Source organism: Macaca mulatta, chromosome 3 (assembly GCF_049350105.2).
Source record: "Macaca mulatta isolate MMU2019108-1 chromosome 3, T2T-MMU8v2.0, whole genome shotgun sequence".
Lineage (NCBI taxonomy): Eukaryota > Metazoa > Chordata > Mammalia > Primates > Cercopithecidae > Macaca > Macaca mulatta.
Window position 1 is genome coordinate 98532285 of NC_133408.1, and position 25245 is coordinate 98557529.

At 42.2% G+C, this 25245-nt stretch overlaps 1 protein-coding gene across 3 annotated transcripts in view; it reads right to left on the reverse strand.

Moving 5' to 3' along the window:
* Positions 1 to 18862, reverse strand: part of WIPF3 (WAS/WASL interacting protein family member 3) — a 109271-nt gene extending 90409 nt beyond the window's left edge. For 2 of the 3 annotated variants that reach the window (XM_077996971.1, XM_028845903.2), the window contains exon 1: positions 18677 to 18862. The gene's annotated coding sequence lies outside the window, so the exon portion shown is untranslated. Of the gene's footprint in view, positions 1 to 18358 lie in introns of all 3 variants that reach the window. The other variant, XM_028845904.2, reaches the window with a different exon arrangement.
* Between the last annotated feature and the right edge of the window lie 6383 nt (positions 18863 to 25245).

Sequence of the window (25245 nt, forward strand, 5' to 3'; positions counted from 1 at the left end):
CACATCACACTGTTGACATTTTCTTATGTCCTTTTTTTTTTTTTTTAAGAAAAATACATCTCTAAGTCTTTGCCCATGGTATTCAGGCTGCAGGTCAGGGCCTTCACCATCTGGAAAATACCTACTAACCTGCAAAACAGTGTTCAGGTGCCAGCTTCTCTGCATTGACTTTCTCCTCCCTTTGGGAGGGCTAACTGCCCCTATAGCACTTTGTACTTTGGTCATACTTCTATTATGGTACTAGGCACTCTGGCAATTTTCTTCTGCTTTTTCATTTTTGTTTTGCTTTGTTTGAGACGGAGTTTCGCTCTGTCACCCAAGCTGGAGTGCAGTGGCATGATCTCGGCACACTGCAAGCTCTGCCCCACCAGGGCCAAGCAATTCTCATGCCTCAGCCTCCAGAATAGCTGGGATCACAGGCATGGGCCACCATGCCCGGCCCTATTTTCCTTTTATATGTCTCTGTGTCCCCCTTCACTGGACCATGGGCTCCTCAAAGGTTCAAAGATAGGGACTATGTCTTTGGGATATTGGTATTGCCAAGGCCAAAAGTAATCCTGAATGCCAAATACCATTGCCTTGGTGTATTAGTCTGTTCTCGCGTTGCTATAAAGAAATGCCTGAAACTGAGGAATTTATAAAGAAAAGAGGTTTAACTGGCTCACAGTTCCGCAGGCTATACAGGAAGCAAAAAGGCATCTGCTCCTGGGGAGGCCTCAGGGAACATTTACTCATGGCAGAAGGCAAAGTGGGAGCAGTGTCTACATGGCAGAAGCAGGACTGTGGTGGTGGTGCCACACACTTTTAAACAACCAGATCTCGTGAGAACTCACCATCATGAGAGCAATGATGAGGGGATGGCGCTAAACCATTCATGAGAAACCGCCCACGATCCAATTACCTCTCACCAGGCCCCACCTCCAACACTGGGGATTACAATTCAACAGGAGATTTGGACAGGGATACAAAAATCCAAACCATATCAGTTGGTACTGAGATTTTTTTTATCAAGGCAATGGCATATAATTGGCAGGAATCAGGCTCCCGCAAAAGATGGAGACAAACCTTGTTAGCAGAACATTAAGAAAGTTCTATGTGAATCTAGAAATGAGATATCATCCTAATGATTATTAAAGAAAAATTTTACAAACTAAAAGAGGGAAGAGAAGTGTCAAAGTTTCTGTCCAATGGCAGACCTCAATATCGGCGTGGGAATAACATATATTCTGAATGTTGGGTTCTCCCAGGAGATGGAGGTTGCAGTGAGCCAAAATCATGCCACCACACTCCAGCCTGGGTGACAGAGTAAGACTCAATCTAAAAAAAAAAAAAGGAATCTTTGGTTCTCAAAGCTTAAAGTGCTCACTAGAAAAGCCTTTGCTGGCATGATGGAAAGCAAGGCAATCAAAGAGAAATCATTTGATAGTTGGAAAACTGGTCTCTAGTTCTGGCTTTAATTCCCATCTATTTCTTCATCAAGAAAAAGGTAGAGTGTTTATTCTTTCCTAAGTTGTATAAATATGAGGAGCAAAGGAGTACTGCTTTAAGACAAATATTAAAGAAATTAAAAATTGCATATGATCCTCTCCAAAAAACAAAGTTCTTCCAAATGTAATTTTTTTAAGTAAGGATATGGTGGCTTCTTGGAAATGGAAGTGGTCTTACTAAAGGGCAGCAGAGAGGAGGCAGCTTGCTTTTAGATTTCTAGATTTAAAAACCCACTTTTCAAAATAAAGTTCAAGAAGGTCTTCCAGTTTTAAGATGGTAAAAATATCTGTTTCTTCCCTTTCTTGGAAATCATCTCAAGATAATAAAGAAAAAGAAAATTTTCTTTGATAAAACTGTATCTCCATAACTCTGCACTTTAATGAATGAGACAGGATGGTTCATTGCCCAGGATGGTCTAATACAGGGTGTGGATATGCTGTAGAGGATACATTTGTGGCTGTAAGCCTCAGACAAAGCCTGCAGAGCACTGCTCTCCAAAGTGGGAAGCATTAGCTCCTTGGAGAAGAAAAACCATCAACTCTTGTTTAGAATAACAGAAAAGGGTGTGTAGGATGGCAGCAGGACTGATCTTAGACCCTAGACCCACCAGGGAGCAGGGAAGATGGCAAAGGCAAGGCATTTCTATAGGAGCATTCTAGGAATGAGGTAGGCCAAGAAGACAGTGAGTCTTGGGCAACCTTAAAGCTACCCACCTCTATTGACTGGGGAATGGAGGGTCCAAAATTATTTGCAGGCACAGATACAAATGTGCATTTCAATGAGTCTTAGAACACACATACTTCGCTCTCTCTCTGTCATAAGGAGTTCCTCCCTAAGCCAAAAAGAATTCTTGCTGGTCTGGAACTTGCCATGGTCATTTCCTCAAGTAAATCGGAAAATAGTTGGTCCAAGAAGAGTTCATCTCATTTCAAGATGAATAATGAAAAAGAGAATCAATATAAGATCTACACAAAAAAAAAGAAACTAAGAAAAAAGTAGGGAAAGGAATAGGAAAAGAATGATGATAAGTGAAGAACATTTACTAGAAAAAATACTGCTGTAAAGCAGATGAATGCTGTGACAGGAAATACAATTATTAACTCAAAGAATTGAATGAAATAATTAACCCTTTGAAACAAGGACTCAAAGAAAAGAGATAAGGACTCTGAGAATATCTAGCAAAATAATAGAGGACGAAAAATATCATGGCAGAAGTAAAAGAGAAAAATGAAGAACACACTAGAAGAAGCCCAAAGAAAACAGGTATTGTTGAAAACACACTGAGTACCATGGAGGATTGAGAAAAATGAGCAGAATGAAATGTAAATTGACAAAGAATTTAAAAGGATTAGAGAGAAATTGCTAGATATGGAAGACAAATGAAAAAGATAACTGGTTTTCCTGAGTAAAAGACATAAACAAATGGAAGAGAATAAATATTCGAACACATAATACCAAGCATATAATTTAAGAAAGCTTTTCAAAACGAAGATTTAATTCTATACATTTAAAGGTACAAGGCAAGGCACAGTGGCTCATGCCTGTAATCACCACACTTTGGGAGGCCAAAGTGAGAGAATCACTTGCACCAGGAGTTCATGAGCCTGGGAAACACAGGGAGACCCTGTCTCTACAGAAAAATTAAAAAATTAGCGGGCATGGTGGCATGTGTCTTGTCCCAGATACTTGGGAGGCTGAGATGGGAAGATTGCTTGAGGCCAGAAGGTGAAAGCTGCAGTGAGCTGTGATCAAACCATAGCACTCCAGCCTGGGTGACAGAGCGAGATCCTGTCTCAAAAGCAAATAAATCAATTTATTAATAAATAAAACAAAGGGTCTATGATATCCAAAGGAAAATCATATAGTTTTGGAGACATATTAGCCATGCCATCATATCCCAGAGTAACAATGTGTGATGTAAAAGTTTATATCCAGCCAAACTGTCATTGTAGTAAGAAGGCAAGTGGCAAATGTTTTTAAACACGCAAAATGTGTGTTTCTTGAATTTGTATTGAAGTTACCACTACAGGAAAAATGTCAGCCAATCAAGAGCTGAGGAGAGAAAGTGGGACAAAGAAATGGCAGTGAGTATTGAATTAACGGCTGAATCAAGACTGAAACAGCTATGGAAATATGCTATCGGAAAGGAAGGGAACTACTATTAATCAAGGAAAAATGGAAAAATGTAACTTGCAAAAGTTATCAGGTAAAAAGGAAGACAAAGTGGAGATATATGCATGCTGATTACTTAGCTATTATACTGAAGCATAATACCTTTAAAGTTAATAAATCAAAATATCTTTAAAGAGAATAAATTGTGTATATTTCTCACAGGAGTATAAGTCAAGTATATTAAAAGGTTTAGTTTTGGAAAAACTAAAAAAAAAGTGATTATATCAACTAGAATTGAATGTTAAAAAGGAGGTTTGGAAAGGGATAGAGGAGAGGTGGGAAGAAGTGGATATTCAGTATGACTTCTGTTGGGGAACCACTGGGTACTCTCTAAATTAAAAGAAACAACAACAGAGAATTATTATCATTATAAAGGGAACTGCTAGAAGAACTAAAGATAGGACACATCTCCCAAATGAATTACATGGGCACAAAGTAAGGAAAAAAATAGATCATTAAGTGACATGTAAAAAAGCAAATTAAGCAATAAAAAATAGAAAACAGAATACATAACAAAAATGATAAACATATCTGTCATATCAATACACATAAATAGGTAGAGCTCACATATTAAAAGAAAAAGCCCTCAAACTGGACCAAATTCAACTATATACTGTATAAAACATACACACTTAATTTCAAACACAGAAAATTAAAATCAGCATAAAAACCATTAAACAAGGCAAAGAAAGATTCTTTATAATGGCAATGGGAATAATATACAAAGTTCGAGTTAGCAGCCATGAATATCTATGTTCCAAATAGCAGTAACAAAATTAATAAAGCAAAGCTACAGGATATTATTCAAGGAAAAGCAGGCAAAACTATATTTGGATCAAGACTTTCATGGGCTATCTCTCTGTCCATATCATACTTAGTGGACATATCTCTCTGTCCATATCACATTTACAAAAAAGTAAGGTTTTAAAATATATAAATAAAATAATTGCAAGGTAGGGGGAAATATGTGACTATACATTCTTTTTTTTTTTTTTATTATACTTTGAGTTCTAGGGTACATGTGCATAATGTGCAGGTTTGTTACATATGTATACTTGTGCCACGTTGGTGTGCTGCAGCCATCAACTCATCAGCACCCATCAACTCATCATTTACATCAGGTATAACTCCCAATGCAATCCCTCCCCCCTCCCCCCTCCCCATGATAGGCCCTGGTGTGTGATGTTCCCCTTCCCGAGTCCAAGTGATCTCATTGCTCAGTTCCACAAGAACAGAAAACCAAACACCGCATGTTCTCACTTATAGGTGACTATACATTCTAAATACAGAAGACACACATTAAAGTGTCCCTAAACTAGCCATGGAAGGGACTATATATTAGCTGTAAATAGTGCAAAGAAAATCTCAAAAATTCTAAAACATAGAAACAGAACAGACAATATTTTCTGTTCACAATCCTATCAAATGACAAAAATACAAAGAAAACTTTAAAACTCTATTAACTAGAAACTTTTAAACTTTATTTAACAGCTCTTGGAACAAAAAGATATGAAAACCAAACTTAATGTGTACTGAGAAAATAAGGATAATGAAAACATTGCATATCAGAACCTATGGAATGCAGCTAACGAAAAATTCAGAGCAAAAGTCATAGCTGTAAGTAACTATATTTATAAAACAAAGAATAAAAACTCTCGAGAAGCATGAATAACAATAATATAAATCTAAAGGAAGCAGAAGGGAAGGAATTCACATTTATTTGTGAATTTTTAAAACCAGATATTTAGGAATTAGAAAAAGAGATAAATTTTTAAATGAATATATCTAAAAGCTTAGTCTCCGAAAAACAAAAAACAATAAAATAAGTAATCATCTTACCTTAACTAAATGAGGGGAGGGAGAAAGAGAAAGCACAGATACACAAAATAAAACAAGAGACAGGGAAAATAATGATAGAGAAGACGCTAAAAGATTTTGCTGAAATCTAGGTAAAGAAATCTGAAAGCTTGGATTGAAATAGACAACTATTATGAAGAGCTGAATATGAAAATACGAGTTAATCAAGTGACCAAGACAAGAGAGAACATCTAAACAGAAGAAATAGTGAAAGTTGTCAAAGATCCACCACAAAGAAGTGTGAAAGATAGATGACTGAATTCTGCCCAATCTCTAAGAAGCAGTTAATTACCACGTAGCAGTCAGATCCAAACCTGAGAAAGAATAGAACAAATAAAAAAGAAAACTACTGATCAATCTCATTTATGAATATGGAGGAACAAAATAATAAGCATAAATAAACAGAATTCGGCAACACACTAAAAATAACACATGCCAACCAAGTAGGGTTTAAATGCAAAGATGTTTTAATGCTAGAAAATCTATTGATATGACTCACTATACTAGGGGCATGAAACAAGAAAATCGTACAATCATCTCCATAGCTGCCTCCAAATAGCTATAACATAACTTAAAACATTATGGCAAATGGAGAAAGACTAAACAAATTCCAATTAAAGTCAGGAACAAGACAAGAATGTCCACTATTGTCACTACTAGTTATCATTATCCTAGAGCTAGTAGTCAATTCAATTAGATAAAAGAAAGAACTAAATTGTATAATAGTTGAAAAGAAGGAGGCTTAATTATCATGTTTCCCCCCAAGTAATATGGGAATATACATGGAAAACCTAAGAGACTCTGTAGAAAAATTATTTTAATTATTTTTTAATTTTTTGAGACAGAGTCTTGCTCTGTCTCCCAGGTTGGAGTGCAGTGGTGTGATCTCAGCTCACTGCAAACTCCACCTCCCAGGTTCAAGCGATTCTCCTACTTCAGGCTCCCAAGTAACTGGGACTATAGGCACGCACCACCACACCCAGCTAAATTTTGTATTTTTACTAGAGATGGGGTTTCGCCATGTTGACCAGTCTTGAACTCCTGACCTCAGGTGATCCACCCACCTCGGCCTCCCAAAGTGTTGGGATTACAGGCTTGAGCCACTGTGCCTGACTGGAAAATTATTTTTATTAATAAGATAATTTAAAAAGGTAGCTCTTCAAAACCAATACACTCCAAAAAGTATCCCTGTATTTAAACAATAACTGCCAGAAAATATTGTGAGGAAATAATTGTGTTCACAATAGCAACTTTAAAAAAGTATACCTAAGTGTAAACTTAACAAAGTATGCACAGACATGAAATAAAACTTCAAAACATTACTGAGAAACAGTGAAGACGTGGAAAAACACATTTTAGTCTTGGGTAGGAAGACTAAATATCATACAAAAGTTGATTTTCTCTATATCAGTATATAAATGTAGGGTGATCATAATGAAAATACTAACTTGTTTCCTTTTTATAAGTACTCAAGGTGACTTCAAAGTTTACATGGAAAAATAAAATCATTGGATAATAAACAAATGATGAAGCCACATTCATTAAAACCATTTGGTATTGCTATATGGAGAATCAGTAATGGTAATAGACCTGAGAGCCTGGAAATTGACCTAGGTATTTTTGGAAATTTTGGTTATTATTTAAAAAAAAACCCATTGGATATCAGTGGGGAAAAGATGAGTTATTCAACAAAAAGTATTGAGTAAATTGGGTAGTAATCAGGAAGAAAATAAAGTTAGGTAACAATGTAAGGATCTCATGCCTCATATTAAATTCCAAGGAATCAAATTTTTAACTTCTAAAAAAGGAAATTATAATCATACTAAACATATGACAGAATTTTTAAAATCGACAGGTCAGAAAGACCTTTCTAAAAGGTATAAAAGAAAAGGTTTCTGCAAAGCAATAAATGCATATCTATATACATAAAACCACATTAAATAAAGCCCAAAGTCATACTACAAATTGGAGGGAAATTATATTAAAATAAGTCATATTATAAACTGGGGGAAATTACAGTAAAATAAAAATTACAGTAAAATGGCTGTTTTATCTTCTGTATAAGGTGTTCCTACAATAAAAATCAATAACCTAATAGAAAATACACAAATGGGCCTAAACAGTTCACAGATAAGGAAACATAAATGGCAATTAAACACATTCAAAGACCCTCAAACTTATTCCTCATGAGAAAACGCAAGTCAAAACCACAATCAGATACCATTTTCACCTGTCAAACTGGCAAAGATCAAAAGTTTGATACGTATCTGTTGGAGAGAGTGCAGGGAATCCGACAATTATTGGTAGGAATATAAATTCGTACAACTTCTGTGAAGGGTAATGGGCAAATGTAGCAACATTTAAAGATTCACATTTCAATTCTAGGAATTTATCTTACTGATCTTTCTCACGTGTGAGAAATAATTTGTACAGTGACAAAAATTGCAGCATTTGTTTTAATAGGAAAAGGCTGGAAATAGTGTATATACCTGTCAACTGAGAACTAATTATTAAATTATGGTTCATACATTATACTGACATACTAGGTAGCTGTCACAAAGAATATGGCAGCCCTATATGTATGAACCTGGAATGATCTCCAGGTTGTGTTACGTGAAAAAAAGCAGGCAGCAGAAAATGTATATAGAATGAGTTTGCAGCTGGGCATGGTAGCTCATGCCTGTAATCTCAGCACTTTGGAAAGCAGGGGCAGGAGGATTACTTGAGGCCTAACATTAAGATTAGGATTAAGACCAGCCTGGGCAACAAAGCAGGTCCCTATCTCTACTAAAAAGAAAAAAAAAAACAAAATTAGCTGGTGTACCTGTAGTCTCAGCTACTCAGGAGGCTGAGGCTTGAGTTCAGGAGTTGGAGGCTGCAGTGAGCCATGATCAGGCAGGCCACTGCACTCCAGCTGGGCAACAGAGAGAGACTCTGTCTCTAAAAAAATGATGATGATGATGATGATGATGATGATGATGATGCTGGGCAACAGAGAGAGACTCTGTCTCTAAAAAAAAGATGATGATGATGATGATGATGATGATGCTGGGCAACAGAGAGAGACTCTGTCTCTAAAAAAATGATGATGATGATGATGATGATGATGATGATGGGCAACAGAGAGAGACTCTGTCTCTAAAAAAATGATGATGATGATGATGATGATGATGATGATAAAAGAATGAGTATGCCTTTTCTCTGGAAGAATGCATAACTAGGTGGTCTGAGGATAGAGTATAGGAAATATTTTACAGTGAATATCCTTTCTACCCTTGTTGAAGTATCATGTGCATTATTACTTATTCAAAAAATTAATAAGCAAAAGTTTAGGATTACCACCTCAGAGAAACATTTTATTTGGGACAACTGTGAAGAAGTATTTTTAAAAGTATTTTGAACTATCTGAATTAGGAGATCTCTTTACACCTAAAAGGCAAATATAAAGAAAGAAAGAAGAAGATTAAAATGATCTTGACGATTTGGTCCAAATGAGCAGCTGCTGGAGCCATCGAGAGTAGGACTCAGCACTGAGGGTGGGATTTGCTGTGCTGGCCTTGCACACAGACTTCCTGGGACAGCTGAAATCACCACTACAGCCATCCACAAGTTAGAGGCGACTGACCAGGTGCACTAGGAAAATAGGCAAGAGCAGAATAAAATAATTCCCCCCAAACCAGCCATAACCCCTACGGTTTAATTCTTCTGTTATCACATGGTTAATGCACAACAAGGAATGGTTTTAAGACATGATGCTCTATTAGGCATGGATCATTTGTAAGTTGGTTCCAGCTGTAACTGACCCTTGTCATCCATTACCTGTGAGAACACAAGCATGCTGGCGAGAAGGTGCACATGTCTGAAATAACATGTGGGGACTCTAGTCCCCCAGCCACAAAATACTGCACCCATAGATCCTATGGACAGGTATCTTGGCCCGTCTTTTTTAGACATATGTAGTTCATACAGATACTGTCAAAATAATTGCAGATCAAACACCATCCCTTAAAACTCACTGAGCATGCATGCATGCCAGGAAGGACAAGAGGCATAAACCCAGGCCACTCTAGCCTTCCTTCTATATCTGCAGTCAAATTTCTAACCTCAAGACATACACATTTGGGTGAAAACCAGGACAACAGCAACAAAGAGTGAAGCAAAAGCTTTTAAAATGTGGGAAAAGTGAATTTGAAACTCAGGAAAAAATGGTTGCTCACTTGTCTTGTCTTACTGTTTTTGTTTTGTTTTGTTTTGTTTTTGTTTTGTTTTTTTTTGTCTCCTCTGACTGTGTATTTCCAAATAGCCTGTCTTCAAGCTCACTAAGCTTCTCTTTTTCTAGGTAGTTGTCTTACCTATTTCTGAAGCTACTTTATTTTTTCTCTGAATCACTGGAGAGAAGCATGACTGAAACAAAAATGTTTCATTGAAACGTTTAAACGAGTGTTAGAATAAACGGAAGCTTTAAGGGACACCAGAGACTTAAAATTGACTCCTGTTGTTAAAAGGAAGAAGAAAGTACACTTCTGATTCTTTTCCTTGGTTCTACCATGTGAGGGGAAAATGTCCCTTCTTCTAATAGGGTGGTAATAACTTACATCAGCCACATAGGAAAGGGGCCAGTTTCATTTTTGACTACCACTTAATTCCCTGGGCAGTCATGGTTGGTGCTTCAATACTGATGTACATGGTTGGGAGGGTGCTCTGTTAAACAGTTCACTAAGAAAAACAATAGTTCACATGTACTGAGCATATTCCCTACACTAGCAATTCTGATTGTCACTTACACAACTATCTCTCATCCCCTGAAACAACTCTTCACAACAGATGTTATCATCCCCATTTCACAGGTGAGGAAATGAAGACTCAAAGACATAACGTAATCACCCAAGATCAAATAGCTACGATGTGACAAAATCAGAACAAACCCAAGTGAATTTGGTCCCAAGCCTGTGTGTTTTCCATGACTCTCCAGCCCTCAACAAGCACATCAGTCTCTGCACAGTCCATGCAATGCAGCAAATACCGTACTGAGCTTCTTCTACCTGTTAGGCACTAAGCTAGCCATGCAGCAAAACTATAAACACGAGTAGCAGGTAATCAATAAATGTTTGATGAATAAATAAATCCATAGCTACATGGTTCCTGCCCACAAATGATAGCTTGTAACACTTACTGAGGGTTACTATGTGCCAGGCACTTTTGTAGGAGAAGGCAGAAAAGGAAGGGGGGAGAAAAAAAGAATAATAAAGCACAGGGTATACAAGAAAACACAAAATAAGTTCCAGTATATGAGTAATCATAATAACTGTAAACAGATTATTAAATTCATTTTGGGAGGTGGAGGTGGACGGATCGCTTGCCTAGGAGTTCGAAACCAGCCTGGCAAACATGGCAAAACCCCATCTCTACTAAAAATACAAAAATTAGCTGGGTGTGATGGCACGTTCCCATAGTCCCAGGTACCTGGGAGGCTAAGGCAGGAGGATCACCTGTGCCTGCGTGGTCGAGGCTGCAGTGAGCTGGGATAGTACCATTGGACTCCAGCCCGGGTGACAGAGCGAAACCCCGTCTCAAAAAAAGAAAAAAAAAAAAATTCTCTTACCAAAAAGTCCACATATTATAAGATTCCATTTATAGGAAATGTCTATAGAAATAAAAAATAGATTAGTGGTTATCAAGGATTGAGGGGAGGGAGATGAGAAGCTACTGTTAACAGGTTTCTTCTTGGGGTGATGAAAATGTCTGGAATTAAATAATGGCGATGGGTGCACAACTGTGGAAAATCTAAAAGCCACTGAAACTGTGTATTTTAAAATGCTGAATCTTATGGTATGTGAATTATAGCTCAATAAAACTAATTTTTAAGAAAAAAAACTGTTGTAGCATTATTAATATCAGGACAAAAGAATCCAGGGCAAAAAATATGAATAGAAATACAAAATAGTTTGGAAGCATACATGAAAATTGACTTAATTGTGCCATAAGTTATGGATAAGTAAAAAGTGTCAGAAAGTCTGAGCCAGGCCTTCCATGACTGAAGCAGAGGAGGGTATGAGCAGAGTCCTGCCCTGTGTGAGTGCATGGGCGCTGTGGCTTGGGAGTTGTGGCAGGAAGCTCACAAGGCCAGGCTGTCAAGAGCTGGGCTTTTGGACCTTATTTTGTAGGTTTTTAAAGACAGGAAAGATGTTGTTAGACATTTGTGTTCTAAAAACAGCACCGTGGGGCTATATGTGGAAACTGAATTGTAGGGAGAGGAAAGAGCAAACAGGTATATCAATTTGGGGACCCACATGAGTAAGGATGGGTATTTATTTAAATCAGAGTAATGGCAATGGGATAAAGCCAAGGAGGAAATCAGATTGGATGTCTGGGATGGGGAACAAGAGAGAGCCTGGGGTGACCCTTTTGCTCCTTGGTGGTCAAGACAATGTAGTGTTAAACAAGGAGACGGAGGAGAGAGTAGGAAGTGGTGATCGATGAGCAGAGATCATAGATTTTAATTCGAAACATTTTGAGTTTGAGGTACTTTTGGCAAATGGAAATTTAGATCTGAAATTGAGAGAAGAAGCAAGGCTGGCAATAGCGATTTAAGAATCTTTACACAGGCAGTTGGGTGCATTTCATTCTCTAACACTAATGCCATGAAGATCTAGAAAAGTACAACATTTAAAATTACTGAGTCACCTTCTGTAATTTCTAATTAAATCAGAGACATGGCTAACAATGGAAGTCAGTCAGATGGCTGATACTGCTAGCTGCCTACTCAATAACCATTCCCTCTTCTTCCTCACAGCAGAATCCCTAGTTTGAGTGATGGAGTTGCAATTTACCCAGCTAAAAATATTTGATTTCTCAGACTCTAATATATTTAGAACAACCCTGTGACACTGTTCTGGCCAATGAGATGTAGGTGGAAGTCCTAGGGAGTGCATCACTTGCTGAATAACAAGGTATAACCTCACTAATAGAAGGACGTTAATTCTTTTATTTATTTGCACCTTCCCTTGTCTTCTTGCCTAGACTGCAGATGGAAGCCTAGAGATACCGCAGCCATATCATCATCATGAGGCAACCAGATTTAGGATGAAGTCCTATAGGCTAAGTGTGGTGAAGCAGGAAGATGGATGGACACCGGTCTCAGATAGCTCCTGCACAGGCCCCAGACTGTCTTACTTGGGAGTCTAATTCCACAAGACAAATAAACAAATCTGTTTAAGCCAGATTCGGATGCGTGCACTGGTTTGGCGTTGTTTACTTTGGCAGCTGATACAATTCACATCTGGATATATATATGGGAGTGGGGGAGCTAAAAAGACATGAGCACGATTATTTCAATAATAAAAAATGTTTAAAAAATAAAATATTTATGCTTTCTAGCACTGGATTTTTCTTTTTCCAAATAGGTGATAAAATTTTGCAGCTAAAGAGAAATTATGGACTGCCAGGATTAAGAAAATTCATGAATACATAATCATCTGTTAATGAGAACATGTGCACAATGACACCCTTTGGACTTTTCCTGGATGAGGTAAACTGATCTGGCTCATTTAAATGACTTCAGCCAGAGCCAAAGTTCTTAAAGATGAGATTGTTCACTACCTGACTCTCACAAGAATTACAATCTTTGGAAGGAAGACTCTGGCTCTTCCAGGCACTCAGTAAGCATAGCTAAGAATACAGAATGTCCCTGAACCACAGTGTTTTGGCCCTGCAAAGAGCTTTTACTGAGCTGTGTGGGATTATGCCTCCGGAACTGCAGTCAATAAAGTTCTAGGAAACAGTTACTTTTGCCTTCTACCACAACACTTCCATTGTCTTTATGGCAGGGATGATGTTGAAGACTTAGGTCTCTATGGCAACAGTGAGTGCATTGAAGACCTGCCAGGAGAAAGTTATCCCAGGTTTCAGGACCAGGAAAAGCTGTGTAACTGATCTGTTTTTATCTCATGGTCACTGTGGATCAGGTAACTATTTATGTTTTCTTTTTTGTTTTGGCTGCTGGGAAGCTCTGGCAAACTTTTACTCCCATTTCTGGAAACTATCCACAACTTATGATCTATTCTGGTTCTGTAAATTACCTCTGATTTTATCTCACTTTCTAACCCACGTGTTCCCTTTACCTCAGTTTCATTATCTATTAATTTTATGTTGTTTACTATCTATTTTTGTAAACTCCTTGAACACTTTATGGAACACGGAACATTTAAGGCAAACAATTTTTAAAAGCATCAGATCATCATCATAATAAACATAATAATGGCTAACTGACTGAACATTGCTATGAATGAGGAACTGTCCTAAGTACCAAATCTATCTTACGGCTGGGCAAGGCAGATCATACCTGTAATCCTAGCACTTTGGGAGGTTGAGGAGGGAGGACTGCTTAAATCAAGGAGTTTGAGACCAGCCTGGACAGTATAGTGAGATCCTGTCTCTACAAAAAATAATAAAAAAAAATTAGTCAGGCATAGTGGCATGTGCCTGTAGTTCCAATTCCTCAGGAGTCTGAGGTGGGAGGATCACTTGAGCCTAGGAGTTAGAGGCAGTAGTGAGCTTTGATCAAACCACTGCACTCCAGCTTGGGCAACAGAGAAAGACTCTGTCAAAAACAAACAAAACAAAACAAAACAAAAAAATGGAATAAATCTATCTTATTAGCCTTAAACATGAGATAAATACTATTATTGTCCTCATTTTGTAGATGAGAAAACCAAACCACGGAGAGGTTAAGTAACTTGTCTAAGATCATACAGCAAATAAATGATGCATGTAAGATTCATACAGAATAGTCTAGGGATTCTGACTTACGTAAGTTATACAAAAGAATAAATAATTTCTTAAAGAAGCAGAGGCTTTCTGATTTTATAGGCTGAGCCCTAAAGGAGATACCTATTCTAAATCTCATTCATACAGTTATGCCTGATGAGCCATATTAACAAAAGGGAATGAGACAGTGAACGTTAAAACAACAGATAAAACACAACAAATAACTGGCTTTTGATCTTGGAACATACTTCCAGATATTCAATCATTCATTCACTCACTCATACAATTACTCATTCCTCCACTTACACAGTCCTTTAATTCATCCAACAACCTTTAGGGAGTACCCATCACTTGCCAGGCATGGGGCAGGTACTGTGCTGGGAATGGAGATGAACACAGTTCCTGTCTTCCAGGAGCTCAGGTGCAATAAGAGAGAGTCAGGTAGGTCGGGGACACCTCAGGGTTATGAGTGGGCTGATAAAAGACCAGAGCAGGGTGTGACATGATCATTCTGAGAGTAAGTCAGCCTTCGGCCTCTGTCTCCCCTTTCATAAAGAAGCATGAAGAATCAGCTCCCTAGAGGGCTGTTGTAGTGATGTCCTACATATAAAGCTCTTAGCCTAGCCCCAGGCAGGGCTAGCTAGCCATTAGCTCTTAAAGAGCAGTGGATGGCAACCTGGGCACCTTGCTCATACATACACGTGCACTCACACAGACGCACGTCCTCAGAAACTCACGCGCTGAGACTGGCTACTGCCTCCTCCTAGCTAACCAAGAGCTGACTCTCACAGTCCATGGGCAGGCCTGGCACTCTCTCCTGGATGCCACCATCCTAGATGCGGTGTTAGCTGGAAAACACCACCCACGGAGGATGAACATTCCTTCAAGATGCACTTGAAAATCTTCCTCCACAGTGCCTGGCCCACAAAATGCCCGCCGGGCATTTTTGTCACGTTTACTCTGCTTCAGTTTATCTCCCTGGCACTTGAACACCACAGTTCACTACACAATTCCCCTGCTGCATAATGGTCAGGTTCCCTCTTGAACAGGTCTAAGGAAAGACGCAGCTAGAATTGCAAAAGGGGGAGTTTCAAGTGCACTACTGGCTGAAGCCAGTGAGAAAACATGTGTGATGCCCCTGCCCAGCATCGGCTGGGGAAAGGCATGTCTCTTCGGTTTTGTACAGTGGCTAAATAAAAAGCAATTAATCACTTTCTCACCAACCCTAACTCATATTTAATAGTTCCCCCTCGAAGTTTGTTTTGTCATGCTGTCGGCAAAGTCAGTCAAACATTATGATTCTTTTCTAAATATTCCAGCAGGCAGATGGCAGAAGCACCACTGTGACAAGGCAAACTTGCCTAAAGATAACTTTGTGATGCAGAACCATGCTCGATGGCACTGGGCTGAGGGGACTTGCCCAGAGATATTTCTAAATTGCTCCCCTTAACCCACGTTCTTTACACCAAAACTTCCTAAAACAAACATTCAACTCTGCAACTTGCAACTGGTGGTAAAACACACACGTTTCTACCTCTTTAAGTTCTGAATATTAGGCAGAAATATAAAATCACTAGAAGACTACACATTAGGACAAAATTCTCAGGATTTCTCCGTAGATTTGAGGCTACTGTACCCTAATGTTTCAAATATTTCTGCACCAAAGTTCATATATATTAAATATTTATAACCCATTTGCTAGAAAGCACATTTCCTTCCTTTTGCTGAGTTATTTGTGTAGGTTTCTTTTTTAAAAAACTTCAACATTAATAAACAGATTTATAAATTCTAGAATGTAAAAAAGTTGACTGTGCCTCCCTGGTGAAAATTCTATGTTTCCCTCTACTGTTTTTTGTTTTTTTTTTTTTTTTTTTTTTTGAGACGGAGTCTCGCTCTGTCGCCCAGGCTAGAGTGCAGTGGCGCGATCTCGGCTCACTGCAAGCTCCGCCTCCCGGGTTCACGCCATTCTCCTGCCTCAGCCTCCCGAGTAGCTGGGACTACAGGCGCCCACAACCGCGCCCGGCTAATTTTTTGTATTTTTAGTAGAGACGGGGTTTCACCGTGGTCTCGATCTCCTGACCTTGTGATCTGCCCGCCTCGGCCTCCCAAAGTGCTGGGATTACAGGCGTGAGCCACCGCGCCCGGCCGTTTCCCTCTACTGTTAATCACATTTTGTTTTCTCAGATCTTTCCTGTGTTATATTCTTTATTCTTTGTGTATGTGTTGGAGTGACTGCAAACTCGCAACCTGTACTATATGGTTTCTGAACAATAAGTCTCCTAAAAAGAACGTTGCCAGGCTAGACCAGCTGGTTTTGCCCTGTTCTTATAACTGTATGTTCTTAGACACACACACACACGCTTCCTCCATTCCTTCTGCTGCCGGCTAACTGCAATCTGTGACGCAATGTCACACTCACAATTACATGAAAACAGAGACTCCCAAAAGGAACAAAAAGGGGGCAATAGCAGGAAGCCAGCCTACAAGTGTCTGTCACCCTGACCACTCTGCCCCGATTCAGGTGGCCACAAATTGCCTGTTGAAGGTTGCCTGTCTAGAATTTGAAGTCTGTGTGCCCAGGCTTTTACCCTGAGTAAGTAATTTAACCTCTGTGACCTTTTATTTTCTCATCTGTAAAAAAGGCACAATAACAATATCTCTATTAAAGAACTGCTGTGAATCACAGGAGGTGATGCACATAAAGGCATCTGCAGTGTATGTTTCATTTCCAGTTACTTCTTAACTTTCTTTTGCCCCTGCCCGCCACTTCTTTTCTGATTTGGTTTTTGTGGTTTTTAAATGTATCTTTGAAATGCATTAGCTGAAAAACTGCAGCAATCTGTGTGCTACCACAATGAGTAGACTTTAGCATCACATTTTTATTTACTTTTTCATTGAGGTAGAATTTACATAAGTGCACAAGTCTCAAGGGTATAACTTCAGTAATTTTTGTATGTGTACACCTGTGTGACCACTCCTTAGGTCAAGGTGAGAAGCATTTCTAGCGTCCCAGAAGCCTCCTTCATGTCCTGTCCAGGTATTGACCTGGAGTTTATCTTCTTGCAAGGCCCAAAAACAACCTCTCCTCTGACCTCTTCCGTAATGATAAAGTTAAAAAAAAATTAAAGGGAGGCAGGAGTCCCAGTGATAACTATTAATGCTGGCCACAAGAAATGCACTCCCAGTCCTCTCTCCAAAGTGACAAAAGATTCTGGAAAGGAGGAGGCGGAGGGGCACAAACCTTCTAAATCACACAGGTCATGCCAAACAAGGCCCTCATTTACAGCCAAGGACCCCAGGCGCAGAGGCGAAGAGACAGCCTAACTTCCTGCTACAGAGTAACTTTCCTCCCCAGTGCAGCCAGTTACAATGTACCCTGAGTGTCAGGGATTGGCCAGACTGTCCCAGCGCGCCTGTAATCGCTCTCCTGGCCTTTCCCTGCAGAACTTCTTTCTAGACCGCACGCACGGTCCCCACGCCGCCCCGGCGCCCGCCACGGGCACACCCACGCGACTGGCACGCCACCCTACAAAGGCGCAGTTCCTGAGAGCCGGTGCCTGCCTGGCCAAGGGGCCCGGGCCGCGCTCCTCCAGGTCCAGGGCGGCCGGGTGCCCGCCCTGCCCGCCACCTTCAGAGAGTGCGTGTCAGGGACTGGGGGAAATCGGCTCTGCCGCCTACCTACCCACCCCCAATCCTCCAAAGGACCCTAAACCCATTTGTGGCCAAATGTACATTGCTGGAGCACAGTCTGACTACTGACCCCAAGTCAGGGGCTTGGAGATGAGCACTGGGAGGGGCGTCCAGAGACCTGCGCTCTGTCCCCATGAGCTGTGTGACCTTGGACAAGTCACTTCACATCTCTGGAGTTGGCTTCCTCACTAGGGGGCTCCTTCTGTATCCTCCAAGCCACCTCCCGCTCTGCAATTTCCTAGGTCTCTTTTACTCCGCCCCAACCCTTCCCGCGACAGCCCCCTCCCCAGCCAGACCCCAGCCTTTTGTTCTGGGGGTGAAGCGGAGAAGACAGAGCATCGCGAAGGACCAGGCCGAGGCGGCCTCGGTGCCAGGGGCTGCTCACCGGAGAGTCCAGTCCGGAGAAGTCACCAAGCAACCCCGCGATAACCTCGCTCCCCACCCCGCGGTGTCGTTCCGGCCCAGCCTGGCTGGGGCGGCGTGGCAGGGTGCGGGTGGGGGGCGTGAGCGCCGCGCTGTACATCGACGACCTCCCGGGCCCGGGGTTGCAGCCCGGCGGGGGTTCCCCGGCCCTCCCACGCGCGCAGGATCTCTGTCCCGGGCCGGGCCACTCTGCTCTGGGACCGACCAGGGCGGCCGCCTCTACACTGCCCGTTCCTTCCACCCTCGGGCACCGACCCGCACCCGCGCGGGGAGCCGCTACCTGCAGGTGGCGGAGCCGGGGGCTGGACTGGACTCGAGCTCCGGCAGACGTCTTCGCCGCCGCCGCCTCTGGCTCCGGGCTCCGTCCCGCAGCGCCCGTGCTCCAAGCGGCGCCGCTACGGCCGAGCTGCGCTGGGTGCTGCGGTCGGTGCGCCCGGCTCGCTCCCCGGCCACCAGCTCTGGTGCTGCCGGGACGCGGGGGCGGGGCCGCCGCCCCCACCTGCTCGCAGTCTCCTGCCTGGGAGCCGCCGCCGCCCCGCGGTAGGGACGCGGCCCGGGCGGGCGGGGTCGCTCTGGGACCCTGGAGGCGGGTCCCAAGTCGGCGGGCGCGCCTCCCGGGTACAGAGTTCCAAGTCTCAGCTGCGGAGAGACTGAGGCCTAAGGCTGGAATTCCCCAGATAGGAGCTGTTGTGCGGGCGACACACGGCCCAGCACAGCTACTCTGGGGACACGCCACTCCTTGAATTTATTACAAAATGTTGAGCCCTTACTAAGCTCCAGGCGGCGTCATAAGCGATGGGGACAAGAGAACAAGATTACCTCTTGCCCTCGTGGAGTTCACAGTCTAGGAAAAGAAAGCGACCAATGGGCGATTAGAACACAACTAAGAGGAGGCAGTCAGAGGCCTCCTGAGCCGGCTCACAGAGGGGTCACCTGATCCAGACTTGGGGTGGGGAGTAGGTCATGGAGGGCTTCTTGAGGAGCTGACGTCGACTACAAGAACTGAAGAGTGAGTATGAATTAGCTGAGTGATGCCAGAATTATCCGGGTAGCTTGGGGAGGTAGATTAATGTCCCAGGTGGAGCCGAAGGGAGGAGAAAGCAGACTGAGAACTGAAATATGGCGGGCGCGGTGGCTCACGCCTGGGATCCCAGCACTTTGGAGGGCCGAGGTGGGCGGATCACTTGAGGTCAGGAGTTACCAGCCCAGCCAACATGGTGAAGCTCTGTCTCTACCAAAAAATACAAAAGTTAGCCGGGCATGGTGGCGCTCTGTAGTCCTAGCTACTCGGGAGGCTGAGGTGGAAGGATCGCTTGAGCCCAGGAGGCAAAAGTTGCAGTGAACCAACCACTGCACTCCAGCCTGGGCGATAGAGTGAGACCCTGTCTCAAAAAAGCAAACCAAACCAAACCAAAGAAAGAAACAACAACAAACCTGAAATAAGCCTGAAGAGCGAAAAACCTTGCTTCTGTCACACTTCTTGTTCAGGCCCTTGGAGGATGCAGAAAGCTTGTGTCCGAGGCTGAATGCATTGCTGTAGGTGCCGTAATCGTTTGATGAGGATTCTGTATTTCCCATGTCCTGGGCATTCCTGTTAGTGGAGGAAGCTAAGCGAGTAGTCGTGGACTGTTCACTCAGCCTCGGCGTTTGAGTATCTGCCATGAGCCAGACACTCCGCAGGGCCTCAGGGCAAGGTCTCTAACTCTAAAGGAGCTGCTGGTCTGGAGCAGAGGAGAAACCCGCGCTCAGCGCTGTGCTGAGGCTTGTGTGAAATGTTGGAGACCCAGGTGAGGGATCTGTTAATGCTAGCAGGGAAGATCTCATACTTGGATTGCAGCCTGTCTTCAGGTTCAAGTTCTGTAGCGGCCGCTGTCAAAGTATGTTCCCCAAGCAGCCCTTAGCTGATCTCTTAATTACTCATGTTTGTAGCTGGGCAATGTGTTGGCTTATGTTTATAGCAAGGTTTAATAATACAGTTTTGATGTCCTTCACTCTAGTGTCGTCAAGAACATGGTTTTCTCCTTTGATTCAGGTGAAGAAGTGTCTATGTGTAGTGAGTGGAAGCTGATGAGGCACTTGCTTTCCACCTGTTTGTCTTGAGTTCCTCTTGCCCTTTCCTCCTTTAGAATCATAATAGATGACCACAGGTATGAAACCTGAAGAACAGTTTTCCAACATAAAATTCATAAGCCCTCTTATATGGGTGATTGTTACTAAAAAACAAAACAAAACCCCAAACCGCAAAACATGACCCAGCCAGTGCTCAAGCTCACTAAATATATAACCACCAGTGTTCTAATTCAAAAAGGAAGAAAAGTCAAACTATTAGAGAACACGTTGCCATGGGCCTTGAGAGTTTCCATCAGATCTCCTGAGCAGCCCAAGCATGAGCCAGTTGGATGGAAAGCCTGTTATTTATCTTAAGAGATGCTGGATTGGATCAGAGAATTTGTTTTTTAAAATGCCTGGTTGTAGGAATGGGGAGGTGGTGAGTGAGGAATCAGTTCGGACATTTGGGACTGAAAGCTTCAAGAGGCATTCCATTCAGGTGCCCAATGTTTTCTATCCATGTGAAGTAACAATACCATTAGCATCCTGTTCCTACGGACATTAGAGAGGGATTCATTTCCACCTAGCTGCACTAGGACAAATTGACTTCAAGAAGGCACTAGCTATTCCTGGTAGATGACACTTATTCAGTGGTAGACACTGTGAATTGTCTTCCCAATTGCCAACCTATTCTCCACTTCTTCCCCAGTGACAGAACCCAGGATTATGATTGATCCAAGATGACCATGACAATCCCCTTCCTGATGTCCCATTCTTTCTTACAGCTAAGGAAGTCATTGACCCAGTTCTAGCCAATGAGTTGAAAGAAGGTCTGGTGGGGAGACTCTGAAAATTTTTTTTCTGGTTCTGTCTTTCCTTTTCCCTCTTTTTTTTTTTTTTTTTTGAAACAGAGTTTTGCTCTTGTTGCCCAGGCTGGAGTACAGTGGCACCATCTTGGCTTGCTGCAACCTCTGCCTACCGAATTCAAGAGATTCTCCTGCCTCAGTCTTCTGAGGAGCTGGTATTACAGGCGCCAGCCACTATGCCCAGGTAATTTTTATATTTTTAGTAGAGCAAGAGATTCTCCTGCCTCAGCCTCCTGAGTAGCTGGGATTACAGGCACCTGCCACCAGGCCCAGGTAATTTTTGTATTTTTAGTAGAGACGGGGTTTCACCATGTTGGCCAGGCTGGTCTCGAACTCCTGACCTCAGGTGATGTGCTCACCTTGGCCTCTCAAAGTGTTGGGACTACAGGCGTGAGCCACCGCACCTGGCCCATTTCCCACTTTCTTTGTGCTTTGAATGCAAATGAAATGCCTAGTGATGCTACAACCAGACTGCCACCAGGTCAATATAATTGGGACAATATACTGGAAAATAGAGTCAGTGTGGTATTGCTGCCACTTGAGCCAGAGTGTGCAACTGTTCACCTCTGGATGCACTATATCCTACATGAGAAAAATAACCCATGTTTGTTTTGTTTAGCCTCTGAGAATTAGTTTTCTAATTCTGCAGCCAAATGTATTCCTAACTTATACAATGACCTGGTAAAGAGCAAAAATCTCTTTTCTTCTCGTCGCTCACCAAATGCCTGCAATAGCTCACCTTTCACACCTTCCGCTTGCAAACATATATTTATATCTGTTCTGTAACTTCTTGAGCTCTTCAGGAGAAAGGCACTACAGAAATACTAAATGTTTCGTACACAAGTGCTCACTTCAATCTCTCAAATATGTACCGATCAGCTATTTTATAGTGATACCGCACTGGTGCTAGGGGTGCAAAGATGAATTCACAGCCCTGCCCCCAGGGAGCCAACAGCTTAGTAGAGAACACAGCTTGTAAAGAGAATATTGCAATTCTGGGTGGGAGAGGAGCTTGTCCTGGAGAGAGAGCTAATACAGGAGAAGAAATGATGAACTATCTGTAGAAAAGGAGGGAGCCTGTGAGACCTGAGCTGGGCATCCATTAATGAATGGAGTTTCTCCTGTCAGAAAGTGCAGAAGGGAGGGCATTTCAGGGAAAAGAAAGTCTGAAAGAGCTTGGTGGTTCAAGAGCCTCAAATGCTACAGGTCTGGAATCACACGTCAGGTCTTCCTTCCAAACCTGACCCACTCTATGTTGCCCATCCCCCACTCCCCTCCCCCCCGCCATCCAATTGGACCACCTAGAAATTTTGTAAAGCTACTTTCCCCCCATCAACCCTCCTTGAGGTTGAGCCTGTTGAATCTGTCCAATTTTGCCCATCTGTGTCACCACCTGAGACCAGAGCCCATCATCACCTCTCTCCAGGACTTTCCCAGGAACTTCTTAGCTTTTCCCTCTGTAATCATATGCCACTTCTCTCTTCTAAACCATTCTCCCCAGTGTGGCCGGAGAGGGCGTCTTGAAACCCAAAGCTGATCTTATCAATTCCCATTATCTGTAGTTCAGTGAATTCTCATTGCTCTGATGATAAGACCAAGATCCCGAGCTTTGTCTGAAGGCCCTCATGGCCTGGTCTGACCCACTCTCCAATGTGCCTTTCTCAGTCCTCCCCTCTATCTCTGTCCTCCAGCCATGTTGCCCTGCTTTCAGATCCTTCAACAGCAATATTCCTTCTTGTCACAGGCTTTTTGAATGTGCTCTTCCCTCTTTGTGAAGAAGACCCCAAGCATCTACTCCTCTCCATCTTTCAGATCTCAACTAAACTTGGCCACAACTTATCTGAATCTCAACTAGGTCACCCTCTTCTATAAGCTCTCAAAACCTCATGTACCTTTCCTCTGTGCATTTATTACAGTTGTAATGATGACAATATCTGTTTAATGATGTAACATTTGTCCTCCGGACTAGACTGTGGTATTCATGACCTCAGGAACCATCTCCGTCACCTTTGTATCCTTATCTCACAGTACAGAGACTAGCACATAGTAGGAACTCAATACACATTAGTTGAGTTCTGAAAGAAATGAATAAATTAGGGTTGGAGACTGGAGCTACATATTTGAGGGTTTGTAACATTTCTCAAAAAAAGTTTATATCAACTTTACTAAGGGATAATGTCATACAATAAAATACACTGTAAAGTGTACAGTTTAATGAATGCTGACAAATGTTTACTCTGATATAACCACCACCTTTATCAAGGTGTAGACTATTCCATCTCCAAGAAAGTTATCTTATCCCCCTTTGCAGTCAGTCCCTATGCCCAGCCCCATGCATCTGAAATGAGAGAGCTCCCTGACCCCCTTGTGGGATGTGAGGCAGGGGTGTGGCTCATTTGTTTCGCCACCGAACGCTCAAACCTGTTATGCGATGGGGAGCAGATGGGCAGGTACAGGAGCCAGGGCAAGTGCTTTTGGGCTCTGGCCCTATAGTGGCATCTAGGGGTGGGTGCCTGTGACTCCTAAAGCCCCACTGGGCATATTACAGTGCTCTTTTAGCTCTGTCTGCAGATGGCCTAAGTATTAACCAGCTCAGTACCCTCTTGGTACCCAGGTTTTTGCCCAGCATCCAGGAAGAATCATGTCACATGGACAAATTGAGGGACAGTAAATGTGGGAGATTTTATTGCTGGATGGAAGTGGCTCTTGGTGGGATGGATGGAGCTGGAAAGGGAATGGAGTGGGCAGATGATCAGCCATGGAGTTTGGCCGTCCTGCAGCCGATCTCCTCTCCAACCGTCCCCAGCTGAACTCCTCTCGATGGTCAGACCCTCCTCTTATCTCCTCTGCTGCTCTGCTCTGTCGCTCTTTTGCTCCTCTGCTCTTTTGCTCATGGAGCCCGGGGTTTGGGGTTTATATGGGTACAGAAGAGAATGATGTGGCAGGCCAAAAGGCAACATTTGGGCACAAAACCAGGAAAGTCTATTCCCATTTAGGGCCGCAGGTTTCCAGGCTTGAAGGTGGGGCCTTTGCTGGGGAACTGCCCTCTTTTATCCAGTACCTCCCTACCTCCTATCAGTATCACAACCACAGAGCTATTACTGTGGATTAGTTTTGTCTTTTCTGGAGCTTTGTATACTGGAATCATACATGAAGAACTATTTTGTCCTGGCTTCTTTCACTCAGCATATGTGATTCACCCATGAGTTGTGTGTTATATGTAGTTTATTCCTTTTTACTGTTGATTGGTATTTCATTGTATGGATATGCCAGTATTTGTTTAATCCATTTACCTTTTGGTGGACATTTGGTTTGTTTCTAGTTTTTTGGATATTACAAATGAAGCTGCTTTGAATATTTGTAGATGAGTCCTTTTGCAGATAAATGCTTTTATTTATCCGTGGTAAATACTTAGGAATATAGTTTTAAGAATCATTAACATTTAAAACAAAGATAAAACCTTAGAACCACACTGAGATACTACTTCACACCCACTAAGATGGCCATAATTTTTGAAAGTGTTGGCGAGGATGTGGAGAAGTTGGAATCCTCATACATTACTGGGGAGAACATAAAGTGGTACAGCTGCTGTGGAAAATAGTTTGGCAGTTCCTCAAAAAGTTAAACATAGAGCTTCCATAGGACCCAGAAATTCCACTCCTAGGCATGTACCCAAAAGATTTGAACACAGGAATTTAAATAAAAACTTGTATATGAATGTTCATAGTAACACTACTCGTAATAGCCAAAAGATGAACATAATCCAAATTTCCATCAACAGGTGACTGGATAAACAAAATGGGATATATCCATACAATGGAATATTATTCAGCAATGAAAAAAAAGTGAAGTACTGATACATGCCACAGCATGGATGAACCTTGAAAATATGCTAACTGAAAGAAACAGACTAAAAAGACCATATATTATGTAA